We start from the raw sequence: 18,661 nt of genomic DNA on the forward strand, positions 1-18,661 counted from the left end.
CAGGATCGAACATTGTTTCGTTCTGCTGTGCATGGAGTCGCTATGAGTCGGTTCCGACTCGATGGCACCTGACAACAACAACAACACTGTAGGATAAGTACTGGACCGCAAGGTCAGCTTGAACCAAAAGGTCGGTAGTTCAAACCCACTAGCCTCTCCTCTGAAACCCTATGGTGGAGGAGGTGGTGGTGTGCTGAGTTGGTTTTGACTCAGCGTGACCCTGTGTAGAGTTTTCAAGGCTGTAAATCTTTACAGGAGCAGAAAGGCTCATCTTTCTCCCACAGAACTGCCATTAGTTTTGAACTGCTGACCTTGAGGTTAGCAGCCCAACTAACCACTACGCTACCAGAGCTCCATTATACAAGGTCGATATGAGTCGAAACCAACTTGACAGCACTAACAACAACAACATACCAGTTTTACTGTTTTGGTTAAAAAAATACAAATTAGAATTAACACATAGCTTTTAATGCCAATGTAAGTTAAATTAATTTTTTCTACCTATGAATTGAAATTCAGTCTACCAAAAATAGTATTACTTTTCACATTTTGGAGGAGATGGTAGTGAAAACCAGTGGCTTGGTTATGTTGTCATGGATGCTAATGATTATCTGAAAACTACTTTCAAGGGTAACCTAGATGATCCCTCCCAGCAGTCTTAAATCAGCGTTAAAAGTAGTATGATGTTGTTGTTAGGTGCCATCAAGTCATTACCGACTCATAGCGACCCTGTGCACAACAGAACAAAATGCTGCTCCGTCCTGGGACAACCTCACAATTGTTGTCATGTTTGAGCCCACTGATGCTGCCACTTTGCTAATCCATCTCACTGGGGGTCATCTTCTTTTTCTCTGACCCTATACCTTAACCAAACATGATATCCATCTCCAGTGACTGGTCCCTCCTGAAAGTATGTCCAAAGTATGAGAGACGAAGTTTGGCCTTCTTGGACTCCAAGGAGCACTCTAGCTGCATTTCTTCCAACACGGATCTGTTGGTTCTTTGGGCAGCCCATAGTACTTTCAATATTCTCCTCCATCACCATAATTCAAAGCATCATTTTTTTACAGTCTTCCTTATTCACTGTCCAAAAGTAATATGATAGATACTATGTTTTTTTGTTTGGTTTGGTTTGATTTTAAATCTTACTTGGTTTAAATTACCAAAAGCTAACACCATTTTTTCCCTTGACTTTGTTTTCCAGTATTTTGTCTATGTTATTATGAACTCTCAATTACACAAGTAATATACTTGTGTTTTGACTGTTTTCTGTTGTACATGGCTCTTACTAAGGCCCTCCTGGTGTATTTATTTATCCAGTCTATTCTAAAGACTTGCATTTCAGTTAGTTTTAAACTATATCCACTCATATAATAAGATCTTATAGTGAGAACTACATTTCTTTGTCCATGAGGGTTTAACTTTACAAATAAAATTAAATATTTACTTTTAGAGTAATTAAATTAAAATGTTAGTGTTCAGAAGCGTCATGTGTAGAAATAGTGACAAAGGAGTTAAACTTATTATTAGAAAATAACTGACCAAATGACATGATGTCAAAGTAAAATTAGTATCCTAGGATCTAACAACATTAAGGCAAACAGGACTTTTTGGTTTGTTTTCAGTTGGGGTAGCGGCATCACATTCTCCAGAGGAAGTTGTTTTCAGGCTTTAAACTTATTTTGTGGAGTGGGATAAGCTTATCAGTTTATTTTCTAGATGTTCCCTTTCATTTTTCAGTGGTTCAGAAAGAATTCGTTGGAAAACTATGTGCTCAGCACTGAATATTAGACACTGGTGGTGGGACTTTTTAACCTCCCTCCCAAATTTTACATGGTTTTCTAAAAGATCCATCTTTTTCTTTTTTGACCATATTAAAAATATCACTTGTGAGGTTCAAAGGAATATGGAATCTTGGTGAGAAGCATTATTAGTGGATTAGAATTTAAAATAGGGATAAAGTAGAAAGATGTGTGAGCCTGTAGGAAGGAGAAAAGTTGTTGGATACTAGAGGAAGTTGAGAAAAGAGATTGGAATAACAGATACTATACATGAATTTGGCAAAAGAAATATTAAGAAAATTGATGGAACAATCAAATATAAACTAGCAGTACTACTTAGAAAAAATTAGAATAAAACCAGAAACTGTGAACTGACTAATCTGTTCTTAAAAGGTGCCTTGAGGCGGTCAGGGTCTCACACCATTCAGACCATGTGTGGCTTTGACCTGGGTCCGGAAGGGGTGCCTCCTCCATGGGTATCTTCAGTATGCCTATGACGGCCGTGATTACTTCACCCTGAACGAAGACCTGAACTCCTGGACCGCAGTGGACATGGCCACTCAGATCACCAAGCGCAAGTGGGAAAAGAGCGATTATGCCAAGCGGCACAGGGCCTGCCTGGAGTGGCTCCAGAGATTACTGGAGAATGGAAAGGAGACACTGCAGAGTGCAGATTCCCCCAAAGACACATGTGACTCACCACCCCATCTCTGACCACAAGGTCACACTGCAGTGCTAGGCGCTGGGCTTCTACATGGCGGAGATCACCCTGACCTGGCAGCAGGATGGGGAGGACCAGACCCAGTACATGGAGCTCGTGGAGACCAGGCTTACAGGGGATGGAACTTTCCAGAAGTGGGCCACCTTGAATGTTCCCCCTGGAGAAGAGCAGAGATACTCGTGCCGTATGCAACGTGGGGGCTGCCTGAACCCCTCACCCTGAGATGGGAACCTTCCCAGCCCACCATCCCTACCATAGGACTGACTCATCATTGGCCTGGTTGTCTGTGAGGTCTTGTTCCTTGTAATTGTGGTGGCTGGAGTTGTGATCTGGAGGAAGAAGAGCTAAGGTGGAAAAGGAAGCAGCTATGCTCAAGCTGCAGGCAATGACAGTGACCAGAGCTCTGATGTGTCTCTCACAGCCTCTAAAGCATGAGACAGCAGCCTTGAGGACACAGTGATACACAATTGGATCACTGCCTACTTTGTGATTCAAAACCCCTGATGTCTCTTTTGCAACTGGTGTCTGAATATGTCTGCGTTCCTCTCAGCAGATTGCTAGGATGTGTTGGGAGTCACCCACCCCTGTTCACCAGGACCCCTCTCCACACTGATCATCGATGTGTCCTTCCCTGATCGATGTTTCCTGTTCCCACAGAGATGGGACTGCAGCATCTCCAGCAGTGATGTAACTTCCTGTTCCTCTGAGCTGCAGTGTCTCCCTTCTTTATCTAAAATGAGAATCTAAGAGTGATTTTGATTTTTCAGATTTTTGGAGTGAGGTAGATTTGGTCAGTTAATTAAAAGAGAAAATTTCATAATTTTAAGAGAGAAATAAATGAAGCCCTAAGAATGTTCTGTAAAAAAAAAAAAGGTGCCTTGATTTTTTTAAAAGTTATTCAAAAGTCAAATAGTCACAACACTAGTTAGTTGTTGTTGTTGTTAGTGCTGTTCAGTCAGTTCTGACTCATAGCAAGTCTCTAGGATTTGCAAGGAGCAGCTGGTAGGTGTGAACTGCTGATATTGTGGTCCAAACCAACCTTGTGGTCCAGTGCATTATTTGGCAGCACCACACCAGGACTCCACTACTTAGTGTAATATGTAAAATGCTTAGAACACCCCCTCTAAGACTGAAACTCAAAGGGAACACGTGAGCAGGCATGTAAGCTTGTTGATGACCACATTGGTCTACTGGTGAGTGAAAGAGGGGGAAAGGCAGCAATGAAGAAATGGGTTGAATTCAGTCACATTCCATAGACTCATCTTGACTTGGAGATGTAAGAGAGAAGAGGAAGGGCTGGTTGCTCCAAAGTGTGATAAGACCTGAGGACACCTGAGCCCGTAGACAAAGACATAGCCATAGAGGGCTAGAGCTGAGAGTAAAGCATCCAGCTGGTATGGAGTGAGAGGAGGCACACAAGAACACCCAAAGTTGCAGATAGTACCTACTTGCCCTAGCCTCGAAGGCTTGATAATCAGAACTTGACTAGAGAAAGATTTAAAAAAAAAAAGACAATTTTTGATAAAGGAAACAATGATAAATTGCTACAATTTTATGAACTTGACTTATACTTAAGGAGGTAGTAACTCTAAATACCAACAAAGAGGGAAAGAGTCTTTACATGCAGTATCAATGCTATCCCCTCTGTACACGGGGCAAATAGGATGGGCACCTTGCACATTGGCTACTGAAAATGAGGGGTGATAAAGGCACAAAGTGACTGGCTTACAAGGTTTCAAGAGGAAGTTTAATTTAATAGTGTGGGGGGAAAGAAAGTGTCGAACTGAATAGTTTTCATCTTGTCTAGATGGGTCTGGTTAAAAGAGATGGGGATAAGATTCTTATGACACAGTAGTGAGTAATTGTTATCATGACTAATTGCAGTTGTCACAGTTGTAAAGGTAGAAGTTTTGTAACAAAAACAGGGGAGTAGTTAATTTTACAGTCTAGAAACAAAGGACCCTAGGACTACCAAGGGAGAAGAGCACAAGCGGAATGTGAGACCTTATCCAGAAAACAAACTATACTAGAGACACTAGAGACGGATGCAGAGATGGGGACATGGAGAAGGGGAGCAGCTGAGGACTCTAGGTTCATGGGAAGAGAGAGACTGATAGCTGGTGGCCAAGAGGCACACTTGCAGAATGTGCCCTTCAGTGGTGTAAATTATTATATATGCCTGAGTATTTAAAAAAAAAAAAAAAAAGAGAGCTAAAGTGAATAGAAAGACATATTGTTAACTGATGGTACATAGAGGGGATTATAATCATTGTAATGAATAAGGTGTGTGATTTGTTGACTGTAGAACTGATGATCTGCCTATAAACTTTCACATAATCCACAATAAAAACCTTTAAAAAAAAGCGAGGAACCATGCTTTATACATGAGTAAGATCTCAGCAAGAATTTGTTGTTTTCATTGTTGAACTTTACTAATTCTGGTTGAAAACAAATATTCCTGTCAAATATATTTCTAAATGAAAATCTAACTGGTAAAGTTTATAATAAATTGTTAGGAAGGAAGCTATTTGGTAAGAGGCAAAGAGAAAGTAACCAAATCAGGTCAAATTCATGCTGTTGAAATATGATCATACTCTTTTATAATGCAATTTAAGTATCTACTCCAGATTGAGCAAAGTATTCCAGATAATAACTCTAGCATCTCTAGCCTCTAAAGTATGCCTCCAAAATGTATGTGTGACAACTGATCAGTGGCCTTTAAGGGAATCCCAAATCATGGTAACTCCATGTGTGCCAAAATAGAATAGTGCTTCATTATGTTTTCAGTAGATGATTTTTTGGAAGTAGATCTCCAGGCCTTTCTTCTGAGGCACCTTTGAGTGAATTCATACCTCCAATCTTTCAATTAGCAGTCAACTGTTTGCACCACTCAGAAACTTTCTTCTGTAGTATATAACTCACTGCCATCAACTCAATTCCAACTCATAGGGTGACCCTATATAGGGTTTCTGAGATGATAAATCTTTTCCTGAAGAGTAGCTGGTGGGTTTAAACCACCGACCTGGAGTTTAGCAGCCTGGTGCCAAACCTACAGCGCCACCAGCGTCACGTATTCTTACTGTATGTCATGCTGGAATTTATTTCATTTCACCTTACTTGTCTTCATCTTCTCAAATCAAATTAAAAATCCAGTGCAAAATCTGCCTGTGGTTCCTGGTAGACTGCTTTGCCAGGACTAGGCTCTTAACTATTTGCTGATAATTTATGTGGCTCATCTAACATAATCTTTATTTCAGTGTTTCTTAGTATATTCACACAATTGTGCAGCCATTATTGTTATTGATGCTGTTGTTAAGTGCCGTTGAGTATCCACCATATTTTCTAAAACAACATGCTCACACATATAATCCTCATAATGCACATAGGAAACTAATGCTTGAGGGATTTGCATGGTTTGGAAAAAAATGTATGCTGTGTGCATTATTTATGTAAAAATAGGTAGTTCAGAACATTTTCATTACCCAAAAAGAAAACCCCTTGCCCATGGGTCAGTTCCTTCACCCAGCCTGTGACAACCACTAATTTACTGTCTTTTTATACAGTTGCGTATTCATATAAGTCGGGTCATACAATATGTGGCCTTTATTTTCAGGCATCTTCCATTTAGCATAATTTTTTAAGGTTAATCCTTGTTGTTAAGTGCCATTGAGTCTGTTCTGACCCATAGTAATCCTATATAGGGTTTCCGAGGAGCGGCTGTAGCATATATTAATACCTCATTCCGTCCTGTGGCAGAATGATAACTTTATTTTGTTTCTGTACTACATTCTATTCATTGGTTGATGATCCTTTGATTTGTTTCCATTTTTTGACTGCTTTTAACAATTATGAATACGGTTACTATGAACATTTGTCTGCAATCTTTTGTATGGGCAAATGTTTTCAATTCCCTTGGGCAGATGCCTCAGAGTGGAATTGCTGGGATATATGAGTCCTGGTGTGGCACTGTGGGTTAACATGCTGAACTGCGAACCGTAAAGTCGGCGAGAAGTAAAAGAGCTAAACAGGAACTTTCTAAGCAAAACTCAGTAAGACAAAGCCTGCATTCAGAAAATAAAAAGTGAGGAAGACACTCAGCATTTCACCAGCTGAGAGAACTGGGGAAAAAAAAAAAAACTCAAGCCTGAACTTGGATTCTAAGAGCAAAGTATTGATTGATGCAGAAAGCATCAAAGGGAGATGGAAAAATCAAGCTGATCAGCCTCTCTTTGGAAACCCTGTACCGGGTCACGGAGTCAGAACCGACTCAACAACACTTAAAAGCAATAGCTAATAATGTTGTACTCTATTTTATATGCTGTTGGTCGCTTGTAGATCTTCATTCATCTGTTAGTTTGTCAAACTGTGGTGGCTTGTGTGTTGCTTTGATGGTGGGAACCATGCCACTAGTGTTAACAAATACCAGCAAATCCACTCATGGTGGGGAGGTTTCAGCAGAGCTTCCAGACTAAAACGGACGAGGAAGAGGGAACAAGCAGACCCTTTCTAAAAAAGATTAGCCCCTGAAAAGCATCTGAATAGCAGCAGAACTTGGTTTCATAGTGCCAGAACCTTATCCTCTCAGGTTGGAAGGTACTCAAAATATGACTGAGGAATGAATAGCTGCTTCCTCAAAGAAGAGTTGACCTTAATGATGTAGATGGAGCAAAGCTTGTAGGATCTTTATTTGCTTCTGTTGTTGTTAAGTGCTATCAAGTCATTGCCAACCCATAGTGACTCTGTATAGGGTTTCCAAGGAGCAGCTGGTGAGCTTGAACCACTGACCTTGCAGTTCAAATGGCTTGGCTTTGCAGTCTGACACATTAGCCCCCAGCACCACATAGATTTAAGTAACAATTGCCAAATCCAAAATCTTGAAGATTTATATGTGTGTTTTCTTCTAAGAGTGTTTATTTTCTTAGCTCTTTGTTTCATTATTTAATTCATATTGAATTAAGTTTTGCTTATGGTATGAGGTAGGGGTTCAAATTTATTCTTTTGCATGTGGTTTTTCTATTGATCTATGGGCCTATTTTTATGTTATACTACATTGTCTTCATTACGTTATAGTTTTGTTAATTTTGAAATCAAGAAGTGTGAGTTCTCCAATTTTCTTTTGTTAATTTTATTCCGTTTTTTCTATTTTTTAATGCTGTTGTGAATGGAATTTTAAATAATTTCATTTTGAGGTTGTTAACATTGCCGTAGAAATACAACTGATTTTTGTATGTTAATCTTGTATCCTATAGCCTTTCTGAACTTGCCTATTCTAATTCATACTCTTTCTAGGGACATTTATATTCTTACTCTTCAGTTTGTTTCATTCTTCCCTTCTTTATCTCCAGCCTTTTATATACTGCATATCAACTGTAGTTACCATATACAATTTTCCCTGTTTGCCTAGTCTTGCTCCTTTATGGAAAATAGCTTGTGTACATGTGATAAGCAAGATTGGACAGCTCAAAAGAAAAAGTTGTGAACATGTTGTGTCTGCATTCTCATTTAGTGCCATTTGGCTCTAGTATAGGATTGAAAATTGTGGATTGTGGTCTGATACTTACAGGTAAATGTTTGGTACAGGAGTAAATAAAATAAATTCCTTTGTTAACTATGTGAGGAGTCCTGGTATGGTACTGTGGGTTAACATGTTGAACTGCAAGGTCGGCGGTTCAAATTTACCAGATGCTTCTTAGAAATCCTATACAGGGTTGCTATGAGTCGGAACCAACTGGAAGGCACTTAACAAAAGCAACAACTATATGAATTGAAATTAACTTGATGACAACAGGTTTTGATTTTTTATTTGGTTTACAGTGTATATACAGGGGACATCAGAAAGTTTGTGGAAAAATGAATTAAAAGTTAAGATTTTTAAAAATATAAACTTTATTTCTCAACATAAACTTTACCAAAGTCAAGACCCTTTTCTTAGTGATAATACCAGCCATTTAGTCTATCCCTAAAGAACTGAGGAGCATGAGAATTTAATCATGTCAATGCATTCTGTTTTGCATTATTAAAAGAAGAAAAATAGGTGCCCTTTCAATAGTTTTTTTGGATTCGAAGCAAAAAGAAGTTAGAAAGAGCCAAACCAAAACTGTAAAGTGGATGCCTAATGATTTCCCATAGAAATCCTTACAAAATTGCCTTTGTTTGGTGAGAGGAATAAGCAGAAACATTGTCATGGTGGAAAAGACTTTCTAGTAAAGCTTTCCTGAGTGTCTTTTTTGCTATAGCTTTAGCCAACTTTCTGAAAAATCTCTCATAATAAGCAGATGTTACCAGTTTTTGACCAGCTAGAAAATCAACAAGCAAAATCCCTTGCGCATCCTAAAAAAGTTACTGTGACCTTTGCTCTTGACCTGTCTACTTTTGCTTTGACTGGGCAATGTCCACCTCTTGGTAGCCATTACTTTAACTGTGCTTTGTCTTCAGAATCATACTGACAAAGCCCTGTTTCATCTCGTTGCAGTTCTTCAAAGAAATGCTTTAAGATTTTGATTGCACTTGTTTAAAATTTCATTGAAAACTTTTCTCTGCAGCAGATCTGGACACAACAGTTTTGGCACCAATCGAACAGAAAACTTTGCTCGATTTTAATGTTTAAGTCAGAATTGTGTATTCTGAATCAATTGAGTGGTCTGTGGTGTTGGCTATTGATTTTGCTGTTCATCAGTCCTCTTCCATTAGGGAATGATCAAGATTAATTTTTTCCTCGTAAGTTGGCGTGGCTTGCCTGCTGCTGGAGGCTTCATCTTTGACATTGGAGTCTGGTTCAAACTCACGAGCCACTCAGAAATCCTATCTGTACAGGATCGTTGTGAGTCAGAACTGACTTGATGGCACTTAACAACAACAATATTGTTGTTGTAATGTGCCACGGAGTTGGTTCCGACTCACAGCGAACCCTATACAGGGTTTCCCAGGCTGTAAATCCTTATGGGAGCAGAAAGCCTCATCTTTCTCCCTCGGAACAGCTGGTAGTTTTGAACTGCTGACCTTGTGGTTTGCAGCCTGATTCGTAACCACTGTATTACCAGAGCTCTTTAGCAACAATACCCCTTCTTTTATTTTTTATATATTTTTTAAGTTTTATTGTGAATTGAGTGAAAGTTTACAGGGCAGATCATCAGTTTTACATTCAACAAACCATATACTTTATTTCATTACAATGATTATAATCCTCTCCATGTACCATCAATTAACAGTATTTCTCTCTATTTGTTTAGGTGTTTTTTTTAACACTCAGGCATACATAATCATTTAAACCACCAAAGGGCACATTCTGCATGTCTGCCTCTTGGCCGCTATCGCTTAGTCCCTCTCTTTCCATGAATCTAGAGTCCTCAGCTGCTCCCTCTCTCCATGTCCCCATCTCTGCCTCCATCTTTGGTATCGCTGCTTCTCTGGATAAGGTCCCACATTTCACTTCTGCTCTTCTCCTTTGATGGTCCCTAAGGTCCTCTGCTTCTGGACTGTAAGATTAACTTCTCCTCCATTTTTGTTACAAAACTTCTACCTTTACAATTATGACAGTCGCAATTAGTCATGATAACAGTTACTTTTGAATCATAAGAATCTCATCCCCATCTCTTTTTACCAGACCTATCTAGACAAGATGAAAACTACTCAGTGGGTACTCTTTATCTTCCCCCACACACTCTTAAACTAAACTCCCCCTTGAAACCTTATAAGCCAGTGCGTTTATCACCTCCTCATTTTAGGTAGTCAGTGTCTGAGTTGTCCATCCTTATCTACGCTGTATACAGAGGGGATAGCTTTGTTACTTGATGTGAAGGCTCCTTCCCTCTCTGTTGATATTTTTAACTACTACCTGCATGAGTATAGCTCAAGTTCATGGAATTGTAGCAATTTGCCCTTGTTTCCTTTATCAAAAATTGATTTTTTAACAACATCCCTTCTTAAAACAAGTTATATATCTACAGACTGTTGATTTCTTTGGGACATTGCGCCTATAAACTTTCATCAGTGATTTCAACATTCTTCCACCCAAGCTTCACCATCAATTTGATATTTGTACTTGCTTTAATTTTAACAGATTTCATGTTACTCTTGGTGGTGGTATGCCATCTAGTAGTTTCATGTTTCTCTTATAGGGACTCTTTTCAGACTGATGCCTTCTCATTCTTAGTGCCTCAAATTAGGTCTGTTTGTTAGTGCTGTCGATTTGGTTCCAACTCATACTGACCCAGTATAGGGTTTCCAAGGAGCAACTGATGGGTTTGAACTGCTGGCCTTGTGTTTTGCAGTCCAGTGCTGATCCTATAGTTCTATACCAGGAGTCCAAGATCCTATTTAAACATGGTATAACATGTTGTTGGTGGCATGCCACCAAGTCAGTTCCAACTCATAGCAACCCTTTATAGGGTTTCCACAGCTGTAAATCTTTACAGAAGTAGAAAGTCTCATCTTTCTCGCACAGAGCTACTGGTAGATTCAAACTGCTGACCTTGCAGTTAGCAACCCAGTTTGTAATCCACTATGCTACCAGGGTTCCTTTATAACAAGCTGGTGGCAGTGGTGTGTGCCATGTAGTCGGTTCCAACTCATAGCAATCCTGCATAGGGTTTCCAAGGCTGTAAAGCTTTATGGGAGTAGAAAGCCTCATCTGTTCTCCTGTGGAACCGCTGGTAGTTTTGAGCTCTGACCTTGAGGTTAGCAGCCAAACTCATAACCACTACACAAGTTTATTTTGGTGCAAAACTTTAAACTCCCTGCATAGTTTTTCATAATACACATTTTCCATGAACTTTTTGAAGACCCTTTGTGTATATGGATTCAAAATTCTAAAATCTTTATTAGGCAATAAATGGTTTGTCAGTGGTACCTCATTTAAGTAGATTATATTGTATGCATTTTACAGATGTGGAAATTGAGGCTTAGGAAGTAAAGTAAACAAGAAGGGGAAGAGGGATATGGTACAGCATAGAAGGGCAACAGGGAAGTAAGATTAAAAACTTGAATTTAGTTAATGCAGATAATACTGTAATTAAGTGAATGAGTCCTGGTGTGGTGCTTTAGGAAAAGTACTTGATTACTAACCATGAGGTTGGCAGTTCAAATTCAACATTCACTCCTCAGAAAGCCTATACAAGATCGTTATGAGTTGGCACTTAACAGCAACAATCTGTTGATTATGTACAGGAAGAAATAGTGATAAAAGATTATTTAATCATCAAATTCTAATTTTAAAAATCTGAGTCATAATGGAATCTAAAATGGCAAATGCACATATTTAAAAAATGCTTAGTTATATCAGCAATTAGTGAAGTAAAGAGTAAAATATAGTTTGCATATGTGTTATTTTGCTCAATGAGGATTAAATAAAATGAAGTACATAAAGTTTCCTAAAATTATTTTAATAAGTTATAGCATTCATCTTGTTAATACTCTTGATTCTCATCACTGACCTTCATGTATTATATTTGATATAGAGATGGGTAAGGTAGTTCTTGCCTTTTTATTTTAAACATTCAATTAGTGTTTTCTATACATTGTTTCTTGCTATGTTTAATACTCAAAAATCCTCATAGAGTAGATATTGTTTGCATTTCATAATGAGGAAATTGAGGTTTAGGAAGTTAGGTAATTTGCTCAAGGCTACATACCTTAAAACAGGAAGAAAAAAGTTTGAGCAAGAATTTTTCTGATTCTAAAACCTAATCTTGAACTTTTTATTGCTTTGTTATAATGTTTCTCTGCTTGTTACTTACATTATGCATAATACTCCTTGGATCCTTAAAAGGTACATAAATATGATTTGAAGCAGAGCTTTACACTTGGATTTTGATTTTATTTTTTAAAATCTCAAGTCTTTGCTTTTGTCTGTTGCTATTGTCTATTCTTTTAATGGTGCTGTATAAGGGGTATTGAAAAAGTTTGTGGAAAATGGAGTGAAAGGTAATGGAAAATTTCTGCATACTTTTTGATACCCTGTCATAGTACCTAGTTGTTGTAGTTTCAAAAATTTCCTAGGTCACTTTTCTTTGGAAAGTGGACGCTTGAAACTCATGGATGGCACTAGACTTTAGGTCCCTAAGTGAGTAATCTCAATAAAAGGAAAAATAATTTTAGGGGGAAAAAGTTAATAGCTAAAAGAGAAGAATGGGTAGAAATTGAGAAGAGTAGTACCAGCCTAAATTATTTTTTGTTGAAGACTCCAGTTTTAAACACTGTATTTTACTAGCAGAAAAAAATAGCTAGTATAATGTGATTGCCTTGTAGTCACTTAAAAATGAGTATGTGTTGTATTTCTTTTTTTAATTGATTTTCTATGGAAGTTTTAAACCATTTGCTTTCTTTGTGTTTCACCTTTCTTGGGGAATTTCACATCCAGTGCAAATCTTTGTATCAAGTTTTATTTCGTGTACTAACAGTAGAACTACATAGAAGGAAATCTGGAATTATAAATCATCTAAAACTTTGTATTTAGGGGTAGGATAAGCAGTGGCCTGCTAACCACAAAGTTGGTGGTTCAAATCCACCAGATGCTCCTGGGAAAACCGTATACAGTGTTGCTGTGAGTCAGAACTGATTCAGCAGCACTTAGCAGCAACAGTTTTTATTAATTTTATTTTTGTTGTTGAGAATATACATTGCAGAACATGCACGAATTCAATTTCTACATGTACATTTCAGTGGCATTGATTACATTCTTCAAGTTGCTCAACCATTCTCACTGAGAATCTGAGTTATTCTTCCTCATTAACATAAGTGTGCTGTTCCCTAAGTTTCCTTTCTAATCTTGCAAGATGCTGTCAGTTTGATCCCATATAGATTTTAAAAGAACACAATGCTCATAGAAAATGTTGTAGTTAAGCTATTTGTTTTTTTACAAGAGATAGTTTTAAGGTTTAAAGATTATCTCAGGACAATAGTTTCAGGTGTTTATCCAGCCTCCATGGCTCCAGAAATCTAGATTCCATGAGAATTTAAAATTCTGTTCTGCATTTCCCCTCTATTGATCACAATGCTTCTATAAAGTCTTTAATCAGAATGTTCAGTGACAGTAGCTAGGCACTATCTAGAATTTCTAGTGTCATAGCAAAAGGGACAGTTGTTCATGGAGGCAGTTAGCCACCCATTCTATTTCTTCCTCCTCTTCTGGACAATAAGGAGCTCTGGTAGCATAGTGGTTATGAATCAGGCTGTGAACTGCAAGGTCAGCAGTTCGAAACTACCAGCTGTTCTGTGGGAGAAAGATGAGGCTTTCTGCTTCTGTAAAGATTTACAGCCTCGGAAACCCTGTACAGGGTCACTATGAGTTGGACCTGAGTCCTGGTGTGGCACTGCAGGATAATGCTCTAGACTGCAAGTGCTAAGGACTTAATGGCACTTAAGCACAACAATTCTTGACTACGTCTCCCTCTGTTGCTTCAGGTAAATAGAGACCAATTATTGTTGCTTGGATGACAGCTTGCAAGCTTTTAAGACCCCAGGCACTAAGCAACAGAATAAGGTAGAACAGAAGCACTAAACACATTATTATACCAATTAACTAGCTGTTCCTCCATGACCCTAAACCATCAAACCAAAGAATCAAATCCATGAGGTGTTTACACATAAACAGTCTCAGCAGCTGCTCTCTCTTTTTTTCTTTTTGGTCTTCATTGTATGGGGTGCCCTTTTAAAAGTGAAGTTTTAAATGAAGTGGTCATGACTACTTTCAAAGGATTGAGTCCTGAATCATGTATCAGAGCCATGTTTCGTTCTTGATTAAAATTTTGAAAAACCAAATCCACTGCCAGCAAGTCAAATCCGATTCATCACTACCTTATAGGACAGAGTAGGACTGCTCCATAGGGTTTCTGAGGCTGTAAATCTTGACAGGAGCACATGGCCTCTTCTTCCACCCATTGAATGGCTGGTGGGTTTTGAACTGCTGGCTTGGTGGTTAGCAGCCCAGTGCCTAATCCACAGTAACACCAGGGTCCCTTTGGTTCATGATTGGTGGTGGTTATGTTCAGTGGAGTCGGTTCTGACTCATGGTGGCCCTGTACAGGATTTCCGAGACTGTAAAGGTTTACAAGAGCAGAAAGCCTCATCTTTCTCCCACGGAACAGCTGGTAGTTTCAAACTGCTGACCCTGAGGTTAGCAGCCTGATTTGTAACCACTAGGCTACGAGAGCACCTTTATTCCGTTTTATGCCGTACGTCTCAATCAACCTTCCTTCATCAACCAAACTTTTTTGTTTCATTATACCTTTTTCTTGTGTCATCAGTAACCTCATGTCTTTTTTTTTTTAACCAGTCAGAACATCCTTTGCAGTGTATATTAGTTTATTTAATTCTTATTTTTTGTGTTTTAGCTCCAAAGTAAAACCTTTCTGCCTAAGTTATTGACTGTCACTTCTTAAACACACATACACATAGTGTATGAAATTTTAATAATATTCAAGATTAATCATAGATTCTGTCATCAGAGACTGTGCATGCTGATCAATTAGGTAATGTTTTGAGTACTTTTTTTGGTATTATGGTAGACTTATTAAGTGCTGTGGAGTCGTTTCCAACTTACAGCAACCCTGTATAGGGTTTTAAGGAGGAGTTGGTGGGTTTCAACTGCTGTCCTTGTGGTTTGCAGGAGCAGAAAGCCTCACCTTTCTTTTGTGAGCAGTTGGTGTGCTTGAACCGCCAAGTTTGTGGTTTGCAATCCAGTGCTTATCTTACAGAGCCACTGTGCTCCCTCTGGCAAATATGTTAGACTGCTGCTGCTTCTGTGTGCAGTTGAGTTGGTTCTTCTCATAGCGACTTCTTATATGTAAGCTGTAAATCTTTATGGGACCAGAAAACCTCATCTTTTTCCCATGAAGAGCTGGTAGATTTGAACTGCTGATCTTGCAGCAAGCTGTCTAACATGTAACCCACTACACTACCAAAGCTCCTTTACAATAGGCATAAAGTTTTCGATGCTTTAGTTCATTATAACAGTAGCACTTCTTATACTTTTGTTTACAGAATCTAGAAGGAGCTAAACAGATGGAATTCTGAAGTTCATTCTTTATGATTTAGAAAACAGGTGTTTTACCCTGATATGTCTTTTTTAGCCATGATGATGATAACAGTAGTAGCAATAATAGCTAATATTTATGATGAATGAACTCACAGTTCTGAATGTTTTACTTGTGTATGGTGCTGTGGGTCAAAGCACTGGACTGCAAAGTCAGTTTAAACTGCAAGGTTAAGGTCAGCAGTTCAAGCTCACCAACCACTACTCAGAAAGCCTGTACAGGGTCGCTGTGGGTCAGAACCGACTCGACGGAAGTTGACAACAACAACTGTCATTTCAGGTACAGGTATAATATTATCCCCATTTACATATTAGGGATATGCTCACAAAGAACATGACATGCCTAAGGGATGAGAGACGGCAATTCTGCAAGCAATTAAAATGATCGCTTGCTCCTCCTAAGCTCAATTAGAGTATAAGCTGCTTGAGATGGACAACTTGACATGTTTATTGTTTTATTTCTAGTACCTAGTACAGTGTCAAGCATGTGGTATTTGCTCAGTTATTTTGAATAAATAAATGTGGTGGTGAGAGGCTAATTCACTACTAGCATTAGCCAAGAGCCTTCTGGAGGGAATCCATACTAAACTTATTTGCATTGCATCTACTTTGTCCTTTGCCTGGAATGCCATTTTCTCTCAATATTATTTGGCAAGTTCCCATTCTTCGATTTTCAACATAATTCTGTCTTTTCTGTAATGTCACTTTTAGGCAGGATTGTCATTGCCTTCTCTGTCCTCCTATTTTTCTTTTTTAAAAAAATTATTGTAATATCTGTTGCATCATATTGTAATTCTCTTCTCCTAGACTTCTACTCTTAGTGTAGGCCAGGAGAACAGCAATGGTAAGACTGTATTTTATTCATTAAAAAAGATATTAGCCTCATGCACAATTCCTAGCATTTGGTAGGTGCTCACTAATTGTTTGCTGAATGAGTTCGTATTGTTGTTGTTGTTATGTGCCGTGGAGTCGGTTCCGACTCATAGCGACCCTGCACAGGGTTTCCGAGGCTGTTAATCTTTACGGGAGCAGAACGCCTCATCTTTCTCCTGCGGAACCGCTGGTAGTTTCGAACTGCTGACCTTATGGTTCGCAGCCCGATTCGTAACCACTACGCTACCAGAGCTCCTTAGCAAACTAAAAATTGTACACGAGTGGTGAGGCACTTTATTTAAATGCTATCCTCTCCGAATTGCTGTCATTTGCCTTATGTGATTTATTGTTTTGATTACTCCTTAGTGTATGAAAAAAATTTCCTTTAGACTGCTTTCTCTCAGAAATATTAATATTTGAAAAGATAGTACCCAGGGTTTTCTAAGAAGTTCTCTGTCAACCTTACCTTTTAGGGGGAAGTTTTAAGAAAAGCAGGGTGGGGGAGCATCAATGAATAATGTGATGATAGAGAGCCAGATATCATTGAAAATTTTAGTATAGAAAAGAATATATTAGATTAAATTCTAGGGAAACAAATGGAAGGGTCTTTTATTCCAACAGTTGATAGTTTAGAAGTGAAACAAGTATTCAGGAATCCTGGGTGTTACAAATGGTGGGTAAGACTGATAAATGAAAGGTTGGAAGTTCAAGTCCACCCTGAGGTACCTTGGAAGACAGACGTTGTGACCTTCTGAAAAAAATCGGTCATTGAAAACTCTACGGAGTCCACAGGCATTGCAAATTACTTGAAGGCAACTGGTAGTTGCTATGAGTCAGAACCGATTCAATGGCACATAACAAGTATGCATACTTATAATATGGATCTAATGTGAGGGAAAAATCAAAGCAATACAAACTTAGGTACACTGTAGAACAGTTTCAGAGTCCTGATGTTGTAGTGAGTTATGTGTTGGGCTGCTAATCACAAGGCCAGCAGTTCAAATCTACCAGCCACTACTTGAGAGAACAATGAGGCTATCTCCTCCTATAAAATTTACAGGGGCATTTCTACTGTCCTGTAGATTCACTGAGATTTGGGAATCAACTCAATGGCAGTGGGTTTGTTTTTTGAGGGGCTTTTGTGTGTGTGTGTGTGTGTGTGTGTGTGTGTGTGTGTGTGTATGTTTTTAATACTTTTGGGGGCTTTGGGTTTTTTTTGTTGTTGTTGGGTTTTTTTTGGTAAAACAGTTGGCAAGAATTCTTCCAAAATGTCAGTGTTATGAAAGACCAAAGAAACATAGGTTGGGAAATTGTTCTAGAATAAAGGGATGGAAACAGACACAAACAAATGTAATGTGATCCTTGATTGATTCTGGATTGGGAGAATAACAGCCTTAAAGGGCATTATTGGGACATTCTGTACTACAAACCATAAGGTCCATGGTTCAAGCCCACCTGATGCTCTACAGGAAACAGATGAGGCTTTCTGCTCCTGTGAAGATTTAAAGCTTTGGAAACTTTGGAAACCCTATTCAGCGTCATTCCACAGCACTTAACAACAACAATTGGAATATTAGGGGAAGTTTGAATATGGACTGTGTATTAAATAATTGTATCAGTGTTAAGAGAGAAAAAGGATAAAGCATAGGTGGCAAAATAATTGTTTTAAGTATATAAAAACAAAAAGCAATTATCTCAATTAGCTTTAGAAATTCTGCCCCCATACATCTCTTTGAAGGAACCCTGGTGGCTTAGTCATTAAGTACCTGCTGCTTGCTGAAAGGTTGGTGGTTCGAACCCACCAGGTGTTCCACAGGAGAAATATATGGCAGTGAGTTTTCATAAAGATTACAACCTTGAAAAGCCTAAGGGGCAGTTTCTCTCTATCCTATTGTCAGAAAGAGAGTAAAAAACAAGACTATATGATTGTAAAGAATATGGTACCACTGTTTCTGCCCACAATTCTCCCTACTCATCTGGGTTTGGTATTTCATTACAATGGCCACACAGAACTCAGAGACCATACTCAGTTATAGAGGTTGTTAACAGGGTCAGAAATGCTCAGGGTAAGTTATCCCGTTTCAAGAGGTAGCATATGATCAAGAGCCAATGATACTGAAGGAGGAAGTCCAAGGTGCACTGAAGGAATTGGTAAAGAACAAGGCACCAGGAATTGATGGGATAAAAATTGATATCTTTCAAGAAAGTGAGGCAGCATAGGAGGCACTCACTCATCTCTGCCAAGGAATTTGGAAG

General features: G+C 38.6%; 1 protein-coding gene and 1 pseudogene across 1 annotated transcript in view; both read left to right on the top strand.

The window, feature by feature from the left end:
* Positions 1 to 2,937, top strand: part of LOC102842474 — a 5,959-nt pseudogene extending 3,022 nt beyond the window's left edge.
* NIPBL (Nipped-B homolog (Drosophila)) overlaps positions 1 to 18,661 on the top strand; it is a 234,478-nt gene that overhangs the window by 22,644 nt on the left and 193,173 nt on the right. The window lies entirely within an intron of this gene.

Source organism: Chrysochloris asiatica, unplaced genomic scaffold, assembly GCF_000296735.1.
Source record: "Chrysochloris asiatica unplaced genomic scaffold, ChrAsi1.0 scaffold00430, whole genome shotgun sequence".
Lineage (NCBI taxonomy): Eukaryota > Metazoa > Chordata > Mammalia > Afrosoricida > Chrysochloridae > Chrysochloris > Chrysochloris asiatica.